Source organism: Dendropsophus ebraccatus, chromosome 2, assembly GCF_027789765.1.
Source record: "Dendropsophus ebraccatus isolate aDenEbr1 chromosome 2, aDenEbr1.pat, whole genome shotgun sequence".
NCBI classification, from domain to species: domain Eukaryota; kingdom Metazoa; phylum Chordata; class Amphibia; order Anura; family Hylidae; genus Dendropsophus; species Dendropsophus ebraccatus.
The window spans coordinates 81,343,550-81,367,399 of NC_091455.1; the positions used below are offsets into that span (position 1 = coordinate 81,343,550).

At 45.5% G+C, this 23,850-nt stretch overlaps 1 long non-coding RNA gene across 1 annotated transcript in view; it reads left to right on the forward strand.

Moving 5' to 3' along the window:
• LOC138784535 (uncharacterized) overlaps positions 1-22,594 on the forward strand; it is a 28,145-nt gene extending 5,551 nt beyond the window's left edge. Inside the window, exons 2-3 of the long non-coding RNA XR_011361872.1 lie at positions 5,549-5,643; positions 22,420-22,594. This is a non-coding gene — a long non-coding RNA (uncharacterized lncRNA). The remainder of the gene's footprint in view (positions 1-5,548; positions 5,644-22,419) is intronic.
• Positions 22,595-23,850: the final 1,256 nt, after the last annotated feature.

The following is a 23,850-nucleotide window of genomic DNA, read 5'->3' on the forward strand; positions in this document are numbered from 1 at the left end:
TATAGCCTAGATTTTCCTATACTGAATAGAGTCAGGTACTAAAACATGTTCTTTTTCTACAGTTTTTTTTTTTTTTTTTGCAGTATTTAGTGATATGCTTTACTGCAAGCCCCATGGACACAGTATCTTTGTCATTGAGATTAATGTTGTGGTAAGAACGTAGTGGTGAGAATAAAATCTACAAGATTTCAAAATTATATAACAGAATTTTTAAAAATATGCATAATTTATAATGCATTTATCATAAAAACTTGATTTAAAGACTATATGTAAGTTATATAACAGTCATAAAGAATATCTGGCCGTATCATAATTCTAACATATAAAGTATATTAGCACAATTGCAATGTATACAATTCTTACATACAATCTCTAGAATATACTTCATGGCCTATGCATTTCTTAGTTTTTTTTTCTCTGTTACCTAACAAAACCTATGGTAAATTTATACATTGCAACATATTTGTTTTAGGAAGTCATAAAATTCCCCTGTGCCATTTACATTGAAAGTTTCTTTGTTATTTGTCTTACATCTATAGTTCTGTGCTTGGGGTGAGTGATTGAATTTTACTTGAAATAAATTATATTTGCACATTGTAGTAATTGCATAGGGCCTGATAGAGAAACAAAGCACTGAGTGGAATAATGGGAGGATTTCCCAAAAGAATAATTTCAGACAGAAGAAAAACAATCGCAGGTAACGGTAATAACAAAAATGACACGTGTCAACTGATACAACAACAGATGATTCTACTCAGAAATCATTCTGAAGCTTCTATGATAAATGCCGCATTTCAACACAAATAAAAAATATGTTTTTAAATATGAAGCAGAACAGTACACTACTTCTAAATTCTCACTCTCTACTTTCCTGACATTGCAGAGTGCCAGTCTTATCCTTAGAAAGTATAATGGATATAAACTGGTAATCCATTGCATCTGCATAACTACATGTGGAGGAATGCAAGAAGGACAGAGATCATATTTTAAGGGGAAAGTCTTAGGCTGTGTTCACACAACATTCTTTCATCTCCGTTTAAAATGATGTGTCATTTTGCTGTTTGGCCGCCCGTCAGTGCAATGACAGCTTCTGGTACATTATTCTAGTTTAGGTGGCCTTTGGGGGTGTCTTTAACTGAAAGGTCTATTGAATTTAATAAAATATGACTTATGCGGTTACTATTTTATACATTTTGTAGCTATTTATTTTATATTCTTCTGGAGAGTGCTGTGATACTTTTCTCTAGTATTGACTATATAAATCAAGTAGCAGTGTGTAAGTACTTTATGGCAACTTAAAGGGAATCTGTCAGCTTCTGGGCCCTACCTAAGGTGATGACAGTGTGCTGTAGTTGGAAGTCCCCTAGTGAGCATGGTGCCTTTTTGGTGCCTTTTGCCCGTGCAGCGGATTATGTACAATCTTAAGTCTCCTACTGTAATAAAGAGTCACAGAGGAGTTGTTTGTGCCACACACTGGCCATCTCCCCACTCCTTCCTCCTCCCTCTTCTTAATGAATAATCAATGCTGCCCGGCCTCCTGCTCACTCAGTCGTCAGTCAGTGTCTCTGATTGAAGATCAGTCCTCTGTAGGCAGTTTAGGTCTGAAAGAAACACTCCAGGCATAGTTGAATCTTTGCCTCCAAATGTTTTGGAGCTGTAGTCCAGGGATAACTCTCCTGTCTAGAGTCCTGCCAGCAGGGTATTATCCGGTTCAAATCCTCTGATGGAAATGAAATAGAGGGTTTAGGGGTTGTCAGGAAATGTCATGGATTATTACAGTCTCCAATTCAATCTGACAAAATGCTCTTATGTTTCGCATATCAAGCTTACCTGTTTTAAGATAGTATGCTCGTTTTTGTACATTGAGAAGAGCTTATGTGCCATTCTTTGCATATCAAGATGTGATCAATGACACAGTAAACCTTCACACACCAACATCAACTCAAAAACTTGGGTCACATGCTGTGGGATCTCCAAAGAATTTCTCTCCTTTGACCAAGTTTTTGATTCATAAATTTATCAATAGCAAATAGTTCTTAGTGGTTTTTATTGTCTACAATTTATTTGCACTGTCCCACAACCCTGTCCTCAGTGACATCTTTTGACCTGAATAATGGTAGACATTAAACTACAGTGAATAGAATAGCCTTATGGGGGTGGGTTGTCGTACATAACACATTGTACAATGAGAACAATGTAATTTTCTTTTATTGTAACAACAGATAAAATAAAGTGGATAAACTAGAATCTTGTGAGGCCACACACTGTTAATATTGACAAGCTAAATGGAAGACAAGCTAAATGAAACAAGTAGATTGTATATTAAATAATGGTAAATGGTTTCTAGACAAATCTCAGCTTACACCAGAGGGATTACCCTTGAGAACTTTGATCAAGAATGATAACATATTCATGGGAACAACAATATAATGTTTTTGGCAAACAGGAAAGTCATTAAATCTTCCCATGTGTACTAATTGAAACACAGAATATAAATCTGATCATGTCAATAGAGAAGATGTATCAAGTCAAGTGTTAGAGGGCTAAATCAATATCCAAGTTAAGAGCACCAGTGTTATTATATTGATCAAAACCTAAAATCAATGCAAATGTTGCTTCTATGATACCATTTAATAATATTAAAATGTAAAAAATGTCAGCATAATCCAAGTAAGCATCAGTCTGAAAATTATTTTTCTTATTCCCAAGGAAATTGGGTAAATGATTTTTTTTTTTTTTTTGCTTTGTTTTAATTTTTAAATAGACCAACTTTTTCTTATTAGGAAACATACATTGGAAAAGGCTTGAATACAGTCATACAGTCTTAATGGAGGCTTACATTACATGAACAATACTGACTCTTCAAAAATGCTTATGAAAAGTTCTCCTAGGTGGTGGAGAATTATTTATCATCAGTTGGTAATTAGCATAAAAGGCGTACACCGCATAGAAAAGTAGCAGGACTGACTCTAGAGCCTTAGGCATGTCAATGAACCCAATGGGGCATGAAAAATGAGTGTGTTACCAATTAGCATATTCTATTTGGTATTGGAGTGACAATGAGAAAACTTGAGTAATGTGCAGCAAAATTGCAAAGATACATGCAGGTTTCAACATTATTTCTACAATTGTCAGTGACATTGTATTTATTTATTATTACACAAACGATTTCCCCATCATATCATCATATTTTCAGCAGACCCTGAGTTGTGTTAATGTGTATTTAGTAGAGAGAAACAGGTGACCCCTACTGTAGTACACAAATAAACTCTTCTCTGTTCCATAGTTATAGTTCAAACTATAGGTGTGATTGGAAAAAGCCATTTTATGAATAAGGCCTCATTCAAACATTCTATTTTTTAGTTAAACAACGCCTGTTTTTGTAGGTTTGAAACAACGGCCGTTGTTTAATCACAGTGGTTGATTGCATACTATGGAACAAGTAGCATAACAAGTATGGAATTAATTCAGATATTTTTAAGGCTTTTGCACATGGCAGAGCTAAGGTTATAACTCAGTACTTTTGGAGTGAACTTTCCATTAACAGTTGCTTTCAGTATACTTTGGATGGACCATTGAAATATCCTATGTGGTGGGGGGTTTACTGAAACTGGAGTTTCATAAGCCAATGTAAGATCCTGTGCTGTGTTAACTACACCAGATAAATTTAGAGGTACACATCTCTTGATAAATCTAGTTCTTTTGAGGCAGCCTTACAAATCGATTGCCTGACCATCCTCTAAAGCTGCCTGCCCTGATCCCTCCCCTGACTATCCCTGTTACTGCGCTGCCTCTCCTTTTTTATTGAATAAAACTTTATTACAATCAGTCGTCATCAAGCATACATAAACCGCGACGCAGCACAGCTCAATAAATAATACATACTCAGCGCAATGGTACAACATACAGCACAGGCACCCTACGCTATACATCATACCACCCGCTACACTAACATTCCTGCACATCTTAACAACCTAAACAACAAACAATAAAGCATTACAGACAAGTGATGGGGTAAGAGGGGTGGGGAGGGGAAATCACAGGCCCGAAACTTTATTGAAAGACAACACAACACAAGGGAAGAAGAGGGGGTTTAGTCCTCTTCTTCCTGGTCCTCCTACTCATGCTGAGTACATACAGTATACTCGGCACATTCCCTGATGCCTAGCACCGACTGTCTAGTTCTTGGGGAACAAAGTAATGATAGTTGACCTCAGGGAGATCAACCAAAACACAGCGGAAATAATGTCTTGTGTTTCTCAACGTCAATGAAAATTCCCCCCCCCCTGGGAAGAAAAATATGCAAAAATACTGCTTTGACACCATCACATGTTTCTCAATGTCAGTGAGCTAGCCAGACCTTTTACCTCGAAGGAACAACTAAGCCAAGGTCAAGGACACCACCTTCCAATATGCCACAATCAAGAGTAACATGACTTGGGAAAGCAAGGTGTCCCAAGCTAGATATCCATCCACAGACAGCTCTTTAAGGTTTTTTCCTCTCATCAACGTGGAGCAGGATTTTGGCTAGTGGAACAGAAACCTTGTAAGTGAATTCAAAGTAATGATGGTTGAAGGTCTGGAGAGCACTTAGACTCCGCTCCCTGGTGTGGCCCAATGCCAAACCGTTTGAGTAACATAGCAGGCCTACACACGCTGTCTGTTACAATATAATAGACAAGTACACAGAAGCATATGTAAAAAAAGGGGTCCGTAAATAGAGATGATCGAAAAACGCTAATTTTCAGGTTCATTCGAACTCGAACCATTGCCATTTGACTCCCACTGCCTTCCCATTCCATGGGGAAGGTGGAGACAGCCCGAGTACCGCCTGGAAAACAGGGATACAGCCTAGGAAATAGGCTGTGTCCCTGTTTTCCCAGTGGTACTCGGGCTGTCTCCACCTTCCCCACGGAACGGGAAGGCAGTGGGAGTAAAATGCCAATGGTTTGAGTTTGAACGAACCTGAACATTTGCGCTGTTCGATCATCTCTATTCGTGAAGCCTCGGTTGCGAGTCTCACAACTGTTTTGGTGATCTCCCCACTTAGAGGCACCCCTTAGCAACAGGTTTTCCTTCCCTGGAGGGATATTTGGCTATTCCTGCGTTTTGAGACTCAAAAATTAGGCTCCATTGATCCCTTTTTTGCATATTTTAATTTATAGGGCGCAATGTAGCAATGGAGACTCTTGAGTGAGTACTTCATTGGATTTTTTTCACTGATCTCCCTGATCTCAGTGATTGTTGTGTTTTGTTACAGAGAAGCATACCTTTTACTGCAGTTCATTGTATAGAGGAACATTGTGTACCATATTTTACCGTGTACCAATGGTGTACCACATTTTAACAGAAGAACACTGTTTAAAAAAAAAAGTACATTGCCTGGTATACATTTTCTTTACAATACTTTTCAAAAGCTGATTAATACTCCTGGAATATACCTTTGATGTGCCCACAAAAATTAAGTGTGAACTAAGTACTAAAGATTTACAGCAAAACATTGTACAGAGCATCATACTGTCCCTAACAGCTTTAATTATTTTCAAAGGCAGGTCCATATTTATCATTAGACAAAAAAGAAGAAGGAGACAGCGCTCCATGGCGAGGATCAACCAGATAAAACGAAGGGGAGGAAAAAACAAGGTAACCCTCACCTGGTAAGGTTGTGCTAGCTAGGAGGCACAACACTCAGAAGCACATGTGAGACAGACTGCAGCCACTCCCAATATCCTCCAGGGATCAATAGAGCAACAATTCCTCCAACCACAAACACACGGGTGTGAGGGCGCAGGTCCAACAACAAAAAAAAAAAATAAAACTAAAAATTTTGTATAAAATATATATATAAAATTTATAAAAAGACTCAACGCGTTTCGGAACCGCTCCGATTCCTTTCTCAAGAGTCATCCATGACTCATACATACACGACTCTTGAGAAAGGAACTGGAGCGGTCCGAAACGCGTTGAGTCTTTTTATAAATTTTATATATATATTTTATACATATTTTTTAGTTTTATTATACATCCCGTGTGTTTGTGGTTGGAGGAATCGTTGCTATATTTATCATTAGGCACAGAAGGCCTATGATTAAGGCAGTAGTGTTGAGGGGCAGCGCTAAGTGAAATAAAAAAGGCTAAATGCTTAGGTTAAATCTATATGGTCAGAACTGCTGCAAAAGTTAAAAGCAGCTTTTCAGCCACTGTTTACCCATGCATATGTAAGAACAAATTGATCAGAAAATTAAAGGAGTGTATGTGCAACACGACATTGTTCTACAATGTCTTTATAAAAATGCTACAAATATACAGTTGACACAGATATGCAAGGATCTAGACATTGACATAATTGTAAATATATATATATATATGTATATATATATATATATATATATATATATTACACACACATACATACACGTGTATTGAGGTTAAGAAGTAATAAGGACAAAAAACAACTTTAAATGATTAGTTTCTCTAACCTCACAAGAGGGTGCTCTTGTGCATGAGTAAAACCAATAACAAAACTCATTATAGATTTCTGCTATACAATTTTCATGTTAAGATACTAACCGCAGAATAAAAATCGTAGCCTCCTTGTAAAAATTAAATTATAAACCTTTATGTGTGATATTGATGTCATATTTTTCCTTAACCATGTGCACAGTTCTACTCTTTTGTTCCAAACATCACTAGCACACAGCACAGATTCAGTTTAAAGCAGACAGGAAGAATATAAAATTCAACTAAAATGAAATGTTATATTCTGAATAGCAGAATACAGGGAAGTATTATATCACCACATATAAAAACAGTAATGAAACCGTGGACATCATGGCCAGTGTGTTACATGACTATGGATGGCTATTAAATGAAGAGAGGTATTTTGTAAAAGTAAAAAACAATAAGATAATGACAGTGTTGATAAAGCCTTTGAAATGTAAGGATATGAGGGAACATTTATGAAATCTGTGCCACTGGTGTACACTAAGAAGAAGGCGCGGAATTGCCTCTTCTCCCTAGTGTAGATTTCTGCGCCTGCTGTACAGTAGGTGCAGCTTGTGCTGTTTTCACTAGGAAGCGTGCATCTTTTAGTGAATCTAGAGGGGCAATTGGAGGCATGGCCTAATATAAGACCAGCATGTTTTTCCTGATATGTGAAATAGAAAATGTTAAAGGGAATCCATTAGCAACTTTTCAATGACAAATTAAACTTTAGGCTGGGTTCACACTATGTATATTTGAGGCTGTATTTGGTCCTCATGTCAGGTCCTCATAGCAACCAAAACCAGGAGTGGATTGAAAACACAGAAAGGGTCTGTTCACACAATGTTGAAATTGAGTGGATGGCCGCCATATAACAGTAAATAACGGCCATTATTTCAATACCACAGCCGTTGTTTTAAAATAACAGCAAATATTTGCCATTAAATGGCGGCCATCCACTCAATTACAACATTGTGTGAACATAGCCTTTCTGTGTTTTCAATCCACTCCTGGTTTTGGTTGCTATACAGCCTCACAAATACAGCCTCAAATATACATAGTGTGAACCCATAAAGGAGTATTCCAGAGATTAAACAAAGTTTTCAAATCAACTGTTGCTCAAAAGTCATACAGCACGAGGGGCTGCAACAGTTAGTGTAGTGTAGGGCTAACTGGGTGCAGTAGTGCATTGTCATGTGGCAGAGGGGCAATGCTAATATCCATTGTGTATAATAAACACTCCTTTTCAATGAGCTGTTTCAGTCATACAAGGTGTAGATAAATGACTTCTGACAGAGCCTTAAACTTTACTAGGCAGTGCAAAAATCAAAAAACAAACATACAGTGTCATGTAGCTCATATGCTGAGAGTAAAGAGTTTTGGTTACTTTCCCTTTACGATTACTGAGGATAGCAGGTTAATATAGTAGTTAATAGGGTTGAAAGAAGACAAAAGTCCATCAGGTTCAACCTAGAGAAACCTGAGAAAATCATCCAGGCCTCCCTTGAACATATTTAATGAATCAGCCATGACAACATCATGTCGCAGAGAGTTCCACAGTCTTACTGCTCTTACAGTAAAGAATCAGCGTCTGTGCTGACCGTGAAATCTTCTTTCCTCTAGACGTTGAGGATGTCCCCTTGTCATGGTTACAGACCTAGGAGTAAAAAGACCACTACAAAGATCTCTGTACTGTCGATTCATATAAGAATTTAACTATGAGGCACTTTAGTAGGAATACATAGATTTATTGCTATGGGATATAACAATACTTAACCCTTTCCCTCCCATGCCAATTTTCATTGCATTTTTGTTTTTTAAAAGGCCTTAGAGCTCGCATATTTTTACCTACAGACACACATTTGGCAGATTTAATCTTTTCATAAAATATGCTCCGAAAAGGGAAAAAATTATTAAACCTCTAGAGCAGTGCTTCTCAATTCCAGTCCTCGGGCCTCACCAACAGGTTATGTTTTGAGGATTTCCTTAGTATTTCACAGGTGATCTTGCAGTGTCCCAGAACATGCAGACTACTACTCCTATTATGCCCATTTCTATTTCTGTGTCAATGCCTGTTCTGGTAAGTGTTTGCACTGCAACTGCTGCTGGTTTTCCCCTAGTATTCTCTGGTATTGTGCATTTTCATGTGTATTCTCATGTATTCCTGTGTATTATTACAGTGTACAGTGGTATGCAAGGCTGTTGATCACGTGACCTGTAACCATGGTTCCTCCAATGGCCGACTAGCTCTGGCCAGGAGCAACCATGTGACCTCCCACTTCCTGCTAACAAGTTAGTTGAGCCCCGGCTTCCAAGCAAGGAGGTTGTGTGGTTCTATCCTCTCCCACAGAAGAGTGACTAAGTCTGCTGCTATATTCCAGTCTTCGGCTGTTTCTGCCTGCTCAAGTGACCGGATTCTTTTCTCTCATCTGGGTGTCATTCCGTTATCTCCCCTCATCGCTGCAAGGATTCACAGCAAGTATTAGTCTCAAGCTAATCCACCCAGCCCCGCTATTTCTCTCATACTCCTACTCCCATCATCCGGCACGTATTCTCACAGCCTATGCAGCACCACTCCTGCCTTATTTGTCAAAGCCTGCTATATACCCGGTTGCATCCGGACAGAACTGTTGCTACTAGTTACTTCATCTATAATAAAACCGCTGTTACTGAACCCTGGCATTGGTGTCCACTAACTGGTGCCCTGACTAAGTGCAGCGAAGAATCGCATGCCCATCATCACCCGCAGATTCCTCAGACCGGCCCTACAGCTGTGCTGCCCTCAGGCCTATACCGTGACAAGTATACACCCTGCAGCTGCCCCGGTCATTGCCCGCTCATAACACCAGCACTGCGGAAGTGGCCCCCAGGGGCCAGGGCATCGCATTTTTGGCGTCACGAACAGGATACAGACTGTGTTGTGCCAACTGTCAGTGTCCCCAGAACTGTACTGCTAATCCCCCCAGAGACTTTGCTATTGCCGCGCTGCGGCCTGCTAAGGGGTCAAGTCAGCCGGTGACGCACTGTCTTCGCGCGCGCGCGCGCTCCGCCCCGGCCCTGCAGTATCCAAGCCTCTGTTGCAGGAGGGAAGGAGATTGTGCCCGGACCGCCGGAAGTGTTGATGCTGACTTCCGCCCTATTCCTCTCCGGTCCCGGACACCCTGCCTATCGGTGCCTGCTGTTCCCGCAAGCTCTCCTCGCCCCTACTTTCTTCCAGGCGCCTTACACCAGAACCCCTCGTCATGTCCACCGGCCATCACAGTGACTCTGACGGGTCCGGCAGTTCGCCGACGGCCCGAAGAAGGCTTCCCGCGGCTCCCGTTGCTATGGCTACCGCAGCGGTCCCATTCTTCATTGGGCCCAACAATCTTCCCAGTTATAAAGGAGAACCCCACACGTTGGCTGATTTCAAGGAAAAAATTTCCCGCACCCTTGAACTTGTCTCACTCTCTCCCACTCAGCAGGTGCAGTTGCTGCTAGGACAACTTGAGGGTCCCGCTGCCGAGGAGGTGCGGTCATGGCCAGCTTCGGAGAAAGCTAATGTACAACAGATCCTGACCCGGCTGAGTAAAGAATTTGAGGTACAGTCACCCACGGAGGTCCGCCTTAAGTTTTATGACCGACGACAAAGGCCAGGTGAGACCCTCAGAGACTATGCACTAGCACTCCAATCTGCCTACCGGGCCCTGAGACAGGTTGATACCATAGACCCCTCGGCTGTGGAGAGTATGATCACTGACCGCTTCATAGAGGGGGTGGACTCTAGACTCATCCAGAGCCAACTGCGTATGCTAGCTGCCCAAAACCCTACAATGCCTTTCCTGGACTTCAAGACTCTGGCTCTGAGGGTGGTTGGCATTGACAATCCCTGTGCCGGCTGTACTCCAGGTTCAGATTGCCTGGATCCGGTGGGACCTATACCCCCACCTCCAGTGCCCACTATGGTTCCACCAGTTTCCGCTATACAAGCTGCCCAACAGTCTATCCCGGCTAATTCACCAGCGATCCCTGCTCTCCTTACGCAAGTGGTTGACTCTCTCTGCCAAGCCCTAAGGGGGCTACAAGGGGCCTATCCAACACCTCCACCACCACAGGACCCCTGCCCTGAGTATTCAGTTCCCGATCGGCCTCCTCCACCGAGACTTAGATCCCCTGAGCGCCCCTATTGCCGCCACTGTAGGCGACATGGACACTACCGCTCTCAGTGCTATCAGTTAAACGGGCTACCCCTGGGTCCGAGGGCCAACACCCAGGAGGTCGAGATCCAGGCCCGCAGGAAGCACAGTGGTTCTCAAGGTTCCTCTCACAATGCCCGCATGTGACTCTCTGGGTGGACGGAGTCCCCCTGGAGGCTCTGGTAGATACAGGTTCCCAGGTTACCACTATCCCGAGGCATGTGTTTGAAGAACATTGGGATCTGAGAACCCTAGGTCCAGTTGAGAAATACCGTCTGAAACTTATTGCTAGTAATGGTCGTCCTATTGTGCAACTAGGTTACTGGGAACCCACTGTCTGCATAGGGAAGCGGGAGCTAGCGCGTCAGGGTATCATTGTTACTGAGGCTCAGGGAGATAGTGGGACCGTGGTATTAGGCATGAATATTATCCGTCATGTATTCACTGAAGTGTTGGATGCCTTGAATGCCTCTATGTCTTGTGCTATGTCTCCTCAGTACAGGCAAGCCGTTCAGAAGACCATAAAGGTGCTCGCCGCTCAGCGGAAATTTGCCAATCCTCGAGGAGAAATCTGCCGTGTCCGCACTAGAGATGCTCGTCCGATCACCATCCCAGCTAACAGTGAGTTCCTCATCTGGTGCAGGGTCCGTCCAGGCCTCAACAATGCTGATTATGTGGCCCTTCTGGATGCTATTGAAATTGAGGGGCAACCTCTTGTCAGGGCCGCTAGAAGCCTGGTGACCGTCTCCAATGGTCAGGTCCCTGTCCGTCTGGTGAACCTTGGAGACTCCTCAGCTGACCTACCCAAGTTCACCACCGTGGCCATGCTATACCAACTCGATCCTGAGGACATCGTCTGTGAGGAGACCATCGCCTATCAGAGCTCCATCCGTGGCACTCAAAGGGACTCAAACAGGGCTCTCGCCCCTTGGTGGGATGAACTCCATATTGGCGATGCCAATACCCCACTTGAATACCTCCACGGCATCCTCAAGGTGGCCAAAAGGTATCACGAGGCCTTCAGCAAACACTCCCTCGATTTCGGGAAGACCAACCTGGTCCAGCATCAGATCAACACAGGGGACCATTTGCCTATCAAAGAGAAACATCGGCCAATCCCTCCTGCCAGCTATCAGCAGGTCAAGAAACTGCTCAAGGAGATGAAAGACTCTAACGTTATCCAAGAAAGTCAGAGTCCGTGGGCTGCCCCTATTGTCCTCGTGAGGAAGAAAGACGGTAACATCCGGTTCTGCGTGGATTATAGGAAGATAAACACAATCACCCACAAGGATGCCTATCCTTTGCCCCGGATCGAAGAGTCTATTGCTGCTTTGGGGTCAGCCGCCTACTTCTCCACCTTGGACCTCACCAGTGGGTACTGGCAGGTGCCCATGGCACCCGAAGACCGTGAGAAGACGGCCTTCACCACCCCCATGGGACTATTCGAATTCACCAGCATGCCCTTCGGTCTGTGCAACGCCCCCGCTACCTTCCAGCGGTTGATGGAAAGGTGTCTCGGCCATCTCAACTTTCAGAGTGTCCTGCTCTACCTAGATGATGTGATTGTCTATTCACGTACCTACGAAGATCACGTCCATCATCTGGCTGAAGTGTTCCAGGTCCTAATCGATCACGGCCTGAAAATCAAGCCCTCCAAGTGCCACCTTCTCAAACCCCAAGTGAACTATCTGGGGCACGTTGTGAGTGCTGAGGGGATACGACCCGATCCAGAGAAGATCTCGGCTGTGGAACACTGGGATACCCCTAAGACCGTCAAGGAGGTGAGAAGCTTTCTGGGATTTGCCGGCTATTACCGCCGCTTCATTCCCCACTTTGCCCAAGTGGCCGAGCCCCTCAATGAGTTACTCCGGGGTTGCCCTCGAGAAAGCTACAACCGACGACTCCCCGTCGAGTGGTCCGAACGGCAGGAGGTTGCTTTTCAAACCCTGAAACGCCTGTTGACCACGCCTCCTATCCTGGCCTACCCGGACTATAACCTTCCTTTCCGGCTTTACACAGACGCCAGCTTCCAAGGCCTGGGAGCTGTGCTGTCCCAGGTTCAAGATGGCCAAGAGAGAGTCGTAGCTTATGCCAGCCGGAGTCTTCGGGGTGCTGAAAAGAACGATAACAATTATAGCTCCTTCAAGTTGGAGTTACTAGCCCTAGTGTGGGCCGTCACTGAAAAGTTCAAGGACTACCTGGCTGCCACCCCTGTTACCATCTATACGGATAACAACCCGTTGGCGCATCTCAACACTGCTCGGCTGGGCGCCCTGGAGCAGCGGTGGGCTTCTCGACTGGCCAATTTCCAGTTTGAAATTAAGTACCGCAGTGGCAAGGCTAACGTCAATGCAGACCTTCTGTCCCGACTATCCAAGGGCGAAGAGGCCCCAGAGGACAGCGATTGGGAAGACGTAGAAATGCCTCCCTTCTATCAAAGGTTCGCTACCCAGAGTGCTATTGATGTAGCCGGGCCTGAAACGCCTTCGCCTCCACCTAGGGCCCCGCAAGACTTGGCCAGGTGGCAGACCATCCAGGAAGAGTCCCGTGTCCTGGGGGAGATCTATGACTACCTCTCTACTGGTCGGGTCCCCATGCGGATAAAGAGGCCCTATCCTGATGTCGAGCTAAGGCGACTCTGGAGGCAAAGAAAGAGGCTCTTCTTACAGAAGGGACTGATCCTGCGGAACTCTCTTGATCCGGTCTCTGGGGAGAGGTGCCACCAGATCCTCATTCCCCGACGAGACGCTAAGATGGTGCTAGATGCCTACCATGACCGGTCCGGTCATTTCGGGGTACACAAGACGGAGGCCACTATCCGACAGCGGTTCTACTGGATCGGGATGAGGGCTGACATCGAGAACTGGTGTGCTGAGTGCCCTGCCTGTAATATCTCCAAAGCTGGGGGAAGAGAAGTCAGGGCCCCTTTGCATCCAATCACCTCCCACCGGCCGAATCAGCTAGTCGCCCTGGACCATGTGAAGCTAGCCCCTACAAGATGCGGGTATACCTACGCCCTCACCATGGTTGACCACTACTCCAAGTGGGTAGTCGTGGTACCTGTCAGGGACTTGACCGCCAAGACCACTGCTCTTACTTTTTACAAGGAGTATGTAAAGCACTATGGGTGCCCAGAGTCTCTGCTGACGGACCGGGGTCCGGCCTTCGAGTCGCAACTTTTCCAGGAGCTGTGTGCCTACCATGAATGTAAGAAGCTCCGCACCACGGCCTATCACCCTCAAGGGAATGGTCTGTGTGAAAAAGTTAACCAGGTCTTTATCAACATGCTCCGAACGGCTTCAGTGACAAAGAGAGTAGAGTGGCCCCACTTGTTGGATGAACTAGTGGAGATCTATAACAATACCACTCATTGTTCCACTGGCTACTCCCCGTTCTACCTGATGTTCGGCCGCCAAGGCCAACTTCCTCAGGACCGTGCTCTTGGAGTCCAAGCTCCTGACACCTTCAACCCCCTACCTGAAATTGACTGGGTTCGGGAACATCAGAGGAGAATCCAGGATGCCCGGGAAATTGTTGACCGGAGGATGGGGGAGGCTCAGCAGCGCCAAGAGGATGCCTACAACCTAAGGGCGAATGCCACACCACTACAAGTGGGGGATAAAGTTTGGCTAAAGAAATATCATCGCTCTCACAAACTTGAAAGCCTTTGGGAGCCTGAGCCCTATGTCATCTCCTCTATCCCTTACCCAGAGACTGATGTGTATGAAGTCAAAAAGCCTGGGCTAGCCCCACAGACGGTGCACCGGAATAGGATAAAACGTTGCACTAAGGAGGACCTACAGGGCCTTACAGCGCCGTGTCCGGTACCTGCATCCACGCCTCCGGCTCCCCCAGCAGCTCCAGCTAAACCTCTCTCTCTGGAAGAAATGTTCCAAGTTGAACCGTTCCTCATGGCCGTAGGCTATCCAGCGTTCCCTGTACCCGTTTCAGCGGTTTCTCCACTTCCAATTGTGCCTCCAACGACTCCATCTCTACAACCAGACACTGGGGGTGATCTTCCACCGGTACCTGCACCAATCACTGTTGAAGAGGATCCTCCGCTGAGACGGTCTGAGCGCTCTACCAGAGGAATTCCTCCACTTCGTTACAGAGACCAGAGCCCTTAAACTGTTTTTGTTGTCTAACTGTTTTGTTCCAGTTCCTGCAACGTTTAAGGTTCGTGCCTGGTCCTCCTGACCAAGTTCCCTGTACTAACCAGCCATGAGCTGATGGACACTTACAATAACAAAAGGTTCTCTAGTGCCTGTCCCAGAGCCTTTTACATGGACGATGTCTAATTGCCTAAAAGAGACTCTACCTAACAGAGACACTTAACCCATTCCTTCCTAATGCACTTTCCTGTGATTGTGTGTTCCACACAGGGTATTATTGCACTTATTTCATTATTGTACTTTTTCTACTATTGCATTCCAGTGTTATCAAAGTCTTTGTATTTCCTCCTCTGAGTAAGCACAAGGTTACATAGATTGCCTCAGAGTAGAGTGCCTCTTTTGTAAAACAGTATATTTTCCAGTGTCAAAGTCAGATAGCTCCTCCTCTGAGTAAGAGAAGTCAGTTTACATATACCTCAGAGAAAGTCCAGTTTATGTAGGAGTGTATTTTCTCATCCAGTCTCAGTATTGTGTATTATTATCGTATCTATAGCTGGAAAGATGTAGTTGAGCCAGTTCGTGTGCAGATTTTTCTCAGATTTTCATTCAGATTTCTCTCAGGTTTTATTCAGATTTATGTGAGCCAGTTCTCCTCAAGACCTCGCAGTATTTGTTGTCCCTTGTGTTTCCCTTCCTTTTGTTTCCAGTATTTGTTCTCCTCTGTCTTGTCCCAACACAGTAGTTATCACACATAGTCATACCTAACCTTCACACTTGTCCATACATATCGCACCTTGGATATCTTTTCGTGTGTTTGGCCTGTGGAGTGCTTGTGTGTGTGATTGAGTGGTATGAAAGGGAGCTCCCCATGTATGTTTGCTTTTATTATTTTGTTCTTTTCTCTTCCAGGTATCCAAGACACTACTCAGACACGCCAAGGTAGTACACAGGTCTTCACAGTTCTCTTTTCCAGTAGGGTAACACATTTAACAGAAAACCTACTGTCTAACTGGCTGGAATATTGAGGGTCCCCCGCCAGCAGTTAAGTTGTCCTGGCTTACACGTCAGATGGTTCACGCACTAGCTACCTGGTCGCCAGAGTACGTTAGGCACCCCTAGGTGAAGTCCTGCCACTAGGGTTTCTCATCCTCTCTCTCTTCTCACCTGTGCCTTGGGCGTGGGAAACACACACCTCATCACACTCACTCTCATCATTCATTCCTGTTGTTTGATTGTCCAGTCTATTCATGTTTGCTGCCTTCTAGATTCGCCGAGGTCGGCTCAAATTTGCTAGGGAGGTATGCAGTGTCCCAGAACATGCAGACTACTACTCCTATTATGCCCATTTCTATTTCTGTGTCAATGCCTGTTCTGGTAATTGTTTGCACTGCAACTGCTGCTGGTTTTCCCCTAGTATTCTCTGGTATTGTGCATTTCAAGGTATCACGAGGCCTTCAGCAAACACTCCCTCGATTTCGGGAAGACCAACCTGGTCCAGCATCAGATCAACACAGGGGACCATTTGCCTATCAAAGAGAAACATCGGCCAATCCCTCCTGCCAGCTATCAGCAGGTCAAGAAACTGCTCAAGGAGATGAAAGACTCTAACGTTATCCAAGAAAGTCAGAGTCCGTGGGCTGCCCCTATTGTCCTCGTGAGGAAGAAAGACGGTAACATCCGGTTCTGCGTGGATTATAGGAAGATAAACACAATCACCCACAAGGATGCCTATCCTTTGCCCCGGATCGAAGAGTCTATTGCTGCTTTGGGGTCAGCCGCCTACTTCTCCACCTTGGACCTCACCAGTGGGTACTGGCAGGTGCCCATGGCACCCGAAGACCGTGAGAAGACGGCCTTCACCACCCCCATGGGACTATTCGAATTCACCAGCATGCCCTTCGGTCTGTGCAACGCCCCCGCTACCTTCCAGCGGTTGATGGAAAGGTGTCTCGGCCATCTCAACTTTCAGAGTGTCCTGCTCTACCTAGATGATGTGATTGTCTATTCACGTACCTACGAAGATCACGTCCATCATCTGGCTGAAGTGTTCCAGGTCCTAATCGATCACGGCCTGAAAATCAAGCCCTCCAAGTGCCACCTTCTCAAACCCCAAGTGAACTATCTGGGGCACGTTGTGAGTGCTGAGGGGATACGACCCGATCCAGAGAAGATCTCGGCTGTGGAACACTGGGATACCCCTAAGACCGTCAAGGAGGTGAGAAGCTTTCTGGGATTTGCCGGCTATTACCGCCGCTTCATTCCCCACTTTGCCCAAGTGGCCGAGCCCCTCAATGAGTTACTCCGGGGTTGCCCTCGAGAAAGCTACAACCGACGACTCCCCGTCGAGTGGTCCGAACGGCAGGAGGTTGCTTTTCAAACCCTGAAACGCCTGTTGACCACGCCTCCTATCCTGGCCTACCCGGACTATAACCTTCCTTTCCGGCTTTACACAGACGCCAGCTTCCAAGGCCTGGGAGCTGTGCTGTCCCAGGTTCAAGATGGCCAAGAGAGAGTCGTAGCTTATGCCAGCCGGAGTCTTCGGGGTGCTGAAAAGAACGATAACAATTATAGCTCCTTCAAGTTGGAGTTACTAGCCCTAGTGTGGGCCGTCACTGAAAAGTTCAAGGACTACCTGGCTGCCACCCCTGTTACCATCTATACGGATAACAACCCGTTGGCGCATCTCAACACTGCTCGGCTGGGCGCCCTGGAGCAGCGGTGGGCTTCTCGACTGGCCAATTTCCAGTTTGAAATTAAGTACCGCAGTGGCAAGGCTAACGTCAATGCAGACCTTCTGTCCCGACTATCCAAGGGCGAAGAGGCCCCAGAGGACAGCGATTGGGAAGACGTAGAAATGCCTCCCTTCTATCAAAGGTTCGCTACCCAGAGTGCTATTGATGTAGCCGGGCCTGAAACGCCTTCGCCTCCACCTAGGGCCCCGCAAGACTTGGCCAGGTGGCAGACCATCCAGGAAGAGTCCCGTGTCCTGGGGGAGATCTATGACTACCTCTCTACTGGTCGGGTCCCCATGCGGATAAAGAGGCCCTATCCTGATGTCGAGCTAAGGCGACTCTGGAGGCAAAGAAAGAGGCTCTTCTTACAGAAGGGACTGATCCTGCGGAACTCTCTTGATCCGGTCTCTGGGGAGAGGTGCCACCAGATCCTCATTCCCCGACGAGACGCTAAGATGGTGCTAGATGCCTACCATGACCGGTCCGGTCATTTCGGGGTACACAAGACGGAGGCCACTATCCGACAGCGGTTCTACTGGATCGGGATGAGGGCTGACATCGAGAACTGGTGTGCTGAGTGCCCTGCCTGTAATATCTCCAAAGCTGGGGGAAGAGAAGTCAGGGCCCCTTTGCATCCAATCACCTCCCACCGGCCGAATCAGCTAGTCGCCCTGGACCATGTGAAGCTAGCCCCTACAAGATGCGGGTATACCTACGCCCTCACCATGGTTGACCACTACTCCAAGTGGGTAGTCGTGGTACCTGTCAGGGACTTGACCGCCAAGACCACTGCTCTTACTTTTTACAAGGAGTATGTAAAGCACTATGGGTGCCCAGAGTCTCTGCTGACGGACCGGGGTCCGGCCTTCGAGTCGCAACTTTTCCAGGAGCTGTGTGCCTACCATGAATGTAAGAAGCTCCGCACCACGGCCTATCACCCTCAAGGGAATGGTCTGTGTGAAAAAGTTAACCAGGTCTTTATCAACATGCTCCGAACGGCTTCAGTGACAAAGAGAGTAGAGTGGCCCCACTTGTTGGATGAACTAGTGGACATCTATAACAATACCACTCATTGTTCCACTGGCTACTCCCCGTTCTACCTGATGTTCGGCCGCCAAGGCCAACTTCCTCAGGACCGTGCTCTTGGAGTCCAAGCTCCTGACACCTTCAACCCCCTACCTGAAATTGACTGGGTTCGGGAACATCAGAGGAGAATCCAGGATGCCCGGGAAATTGTTGACCGGAGGATGGGGGAGGCTCAGCAGCGCCAAGAGGATGCCTACAACCTAAGGGCGAATGCCACACCACTACAAGTGGGGGATAAAGTTTGGCTAAAGAAATATCATCGCTCTCACAAACTTGAAAGCCTTTGGGAGCCTGAGCCCTATGTCATCTCCTCTATCCCTTACCCAGAGACTGATGTGTATGAAGTCAAAAAGCCTGGGCTAGCCCCACAGACGGTGCACCGGAATAGGATAAAACGTTGCACTAAGGAGGACCTACAGGGCCTTACAGCGCCGTGTCCGGTACCTGCATCCACGCCTCCGGCTCCCCCAGCAGCTCCAGCTAAACCTCTCTCTCTGGAAGAAATGTTCCAAGTTGAACCGTTCCTCATGGCCGTAGGCTATCCAGCGTTCCCTGTACCCGTTTCAGCGGTTTCTCCACTTCCAATTGTGCCTCCAACGACTCCATCTCTACAACCAGACACTGGGGGTGATCTTCCACCGGTACCTGCACCAATCACTGTTGAAGAGGATCCTCCGCTGAGACGGTCTGAGCGCTCTACCAGAGGAATTCCTCCACTTCGTTACAGAGACCAGAGCCCTTAAACTGTTTTTGTTGTCTAACTGTTTTGTTCCAGTTCCTGCAACGTTTAAGGTTCGTGCCTGGTCCTCCTGACCAAGTTCCCTGTACTAACCAGCCATGAGCTGATGGACACTTACAATAACAAAAGGTTCTCTAGTGCCTGTCCCAGAGCCTTTTACATGGACGATGTCTAATTGCCTAAAAGAGACTCTACCTAACAGAGACACTTAACCCATTCCTTCCTAATGCACTTTCCTGTGATTGTGTGTTCCACACAGGGTATTATTGCACTTATTTCATTATTGTACTTTTTCTACTATTGCATTCCAGTGTTATCAAAGTCTTTGTATTTCCTCCTCTGAGTAAGCACAAGGTTACATAGATTGCCTCAGAGTAGAGTGCCTCTTTTGTAAAACAGTATATTTTCCAGTGTCAAAGTCAGATAGCTCCTCCTCTGAGTAAGAGAAGTCAGTTTACATATACCTCAGAGAAAGTCCAGTTTATGTAGGAGTGTATTTTCTCATCCAGTCTCAGTATTGTGTATTATTATCGTATCTATAGCTGGAAAGATGTAGTTGAGCCAGTTCGTGTGCAGATTTTTCTCAGATTTTCATTCAGATTTCTCTCAGGTTTCATTCAGATTTATGTGAGCCAGTTCTCCTCAAGACCTCGCAGTATTTGTTGTCCCTTGTGTTTCCCTTCCTTTTGTTTCCAGTATTTGTTCTCCTCTGTCTTGTCCCAACACAGTAGTTATCACACATAGTCATACCTAACCTTCACACTTGTCCATACATATCGCACCTTGGATATCTTTTCGTGTGTTTGGCCTGTGGAGTGCTTGTGTGTGTGATTGAGTGGTATGAAAGGGAGCTCCCCATGTATGTTTGCTTTTATTATTTTGTTCTTTTCTCTTCCAGGTATCCAAGACACTACTCAGACACGCCAAGGTAGTACACAGGTCTTCACAGTTCTCTTTTCCAGTAGGGTAACACATTTAACAGAAAACCTACTGTCTAACTGGCTGGAATATTGAGGGTCCCCCGCCAGCAGTTAAGTTGTCCTGGCTTACACGTCAGATGGTTCACGCACTAGCTACCTGGTCGCCAGAGTACGTTAGGCACCCCTAGGTGAAGTCCTGCCACTAGGGTTTCTCATCCTCTCTCTCTTCTCACCTGTGCCTTGGGCGTGGGAAACACACACCTCATCACACTCACTCTCATCATTCATTCCTGTTGTTTGATTGTCCAGTCTATTCATGTTTGCTGCCTTCTAGATTCGCCGAGGTCGGCTCAAATTTGCTAGGGAGGTATGCAGTGTCCCAGAACATGCAGACTACTACTCCTATTATGCCCATTTCTATTTCTGTGTCAATGCCTGTTCTGGTAATTGTTTGCACTGCAACTGCTGCTGGTTTTCCCCTAGTATTCTCTGGTATTGTGCATTTTCATGTGTATTCTCATGTATTCCTGTGTATTATTACAGTGTACAGTGGTATGCAAGGCTGTTGATCACGTGACCTGTAACCATGGTTCCTCCAATGGCCGACTAGCTCTGGCCAGGAGCAACCATGTGACCTCCCACTTCCTGCTAACAAGTTAGTTGAGCCCCGGCTTCCAAGCAAGGAGGTTGTGTGGTTCTATCCTCTCCCACAGAAGAGTGACTAAGTCTGCTGCTATATTCCAGTCTTCGGCTGTTTCTGCCTGCTCAAGTGACCGGATTCTTTTCTCTCATCTGGGTGTCATTCCGTTATCTCCCCTCATCGCTGCAAGGATTCACAGCAAGTATTAGTCTCAAGCTAATCCACCCAGCCCCGCTATTTCTCTCATACTCCTACTCCCATCATCCGGCACGTATTCTCACAGCCTATGCAGCACCACTCCTGCCTTATTTGTCAAAGCCTGCTATATACCCGGTTGCATCCGGACAGAACTGTTGCTACTAGTTACTTCATCTATAATAAAACCGCTGTTACTGAACCCTGGCATTGGTGTCCACTAACTGGTGCCCTGACTAAGTGCAGCGAAGAATCGCATGTCCATCATCACCCGCAGATTCCTCAGACCGGCCCTGCAGCTGTGCTGCCCTCAGGCCTATACCGTGACAAGTATAACCCCTGCAGCTGCCCCGGTCATTGCCCGCTCATAACACCAGCACTGCGGAAGTGGCCCCCAGGGGCCAGGGCATCGCAATCTCATTATACTCAGTGCATCAGGTATTCTCACAGGTGTCTTTGTATGGGAAATCCTCAAAACATGACCTGTTGGTGAGGCCTGAGGACTGGGATTGAGAAGCACTGCTCTTGAGGACCCATGACATAACTGCACGTCATGGTGCCGCTAGGTGATCGCGGAGAGGTGGTCCCTCCATCCGAGCCAGCCGGGGGCTGCACCGTAATGGCACTAATCCCGTCTCGTGGATCTATTTTTCTTGGCTGCAGCAAGCCAAGTAAAAAAAAGAAAAGTCAGATTTTATAAATAAAAAGTGTTAAATAAATAAACAAACATATTTGGTATCGCCCAAACTATTAAATTATCATATTCCTGATGTCACATGGTAAGCGGCATAAATGGAAAAAATTCCAAAGTGCAAAATTGTGCATTTATGGTTGCATCAAATCCAGAAAAATTTTAATAAAAAGTGATCAAAAAGTTGCAAGGTATCAATAGAAGGTACACACAGCCCCACACATAGACAAAAAAAAATGTTATAAGCATGGTCATAGAGCAATTTTAAGGAACTTTTTTTAAAAAAAGGTTTTAATTTTTTAAAAGCTGTCAAATAAAATAAAAGTTGTGCAAGTTACATATCATTGTAATTGTACTGACCTGAGGAACATGTATAACATGTCAGCTTTATCATAAGGCAAACAATGTAAACAACCCTTCCCCCCTCCCCCCCAAAAAAATAAAAATAAAATAAAATAAAAAAAATGCATTATTTTTCTGGCTGCACAGCTTATTGAAGCCTGTCATTGAAAGTACAATTAGTGGCGCAAAAAATAAGGGCTTATGTGGGTCTCTGGGTGAAAAAATGCAAGTGCTAAGTCTTATTTTATCTGACTGCTTTTAAAAACCTTTTTTAAAAAATCCAAATGTTTCCCCTGATCCACAGTTTAAGCCTGCACTCATGTAGGTCAAAGATATAAGCTCGACCTCTGGCACCTGAGAAATTTGAGCATCCTCTCACTCCTGATGGCACAGACAGTTGGGAGCCTGTAGATGTAGAAATGGCAGCAAATATGGTGGAAGATACCCCCTCTGGTTCTTGGGGAATGACTGCTTCTACAGGAGAAGGAGAGATAGTGTCCGGCGACTTGGGGACTTTTTTTGCAAGAGAAGGTGAGATGGTGTCTGGCAACTTGAGTACTGCCCCTAAAGCAGAAAGTGGGATGGTTTTTCCTGACTTGAAGACTAATCCTAAAGCAGAAGGTGAGATGGTGTGTCCTGACTTGAGCACAGCCCCTAAAGTAGAATGTGAGATAGTGTCTGCTGACTTGTGGGCGACCCCTAAAGTAAAGGGTGAGATGGTGTCTGTTGACGTGTGGGCGGCCCCTAAAGTAAAGGATGAATTGGTGTCTGTAGACCTGGGGGCTAATGCTACAGAAGAAGGTGAGATGGTGTGTCCTGACTTGAGCACAGCCCCTAAAGTAGAATGTGAGATAGTGTCTGCTGACTTGTGGGCGGCCCCTAAAGTAAAGGATGAGATGGTGTCTGCTGACTTGTAGGCGGCCCCTAAAGTAAAGGATGAGCTGATGTCTGTAGACTTGGGGGCTAATGCTACAGAAGAAGGTGAGATGATGTGATGCTACATATGCACATGGCCATCATACTTCTGCCTTTGTTGAGTGAAAATGTCCATTTTAAATTGTAATTGACAATAATTTCTTTACATAGCACCATCATATTTCACAGCACTGTGCACTATGCCATCTTACACAATAGGTCAATGCCTGCACACATATCATCCAGACTAATCTGATTTCTATGGCACAGCATTATTTCTGTGTTCCCATGCCTTTCAGGTCCCATTAGGTGCCACGTGACATAGTATTATATTCTAATTTTCTCTGTATGAGTTTCACTCTTGGTTTTGGCTAAAAATACTGACTGAAATAGTGACCAAAATACAGTGTGTGAACCCAAGGCACTGAGGTCCTACCTCCAAACAACCTAATTTACATACACCAATAATGGTATATGGGGTGGCAGATCTCTAGATGAATAAGCGCTGCGGAATCTGTTGGCGCTATACAAATAAATATTATTATTATTATGAACGGCACCGCTTCAACCAATGTGCTCATAGATTAAGTTTAAGCCTAAGATTTACAGTTTTAGTACATCTGGGCCATTGGTTTCCTGCCGTAGATACAGTGAAAATACTCAAATATTTGGCAGTCAGTGGCCTGCCTTCCATTGTGATTTTAAATCTCACAAAATCACAGAAGAAATCATTTTACGCACAGTGACCGAATCCATAGAGAAAGCTGAGTTTCAGAGCTGAATTTTGCTTTTGAAGTTGGAAGTAAAGCTGCGTCCTAAT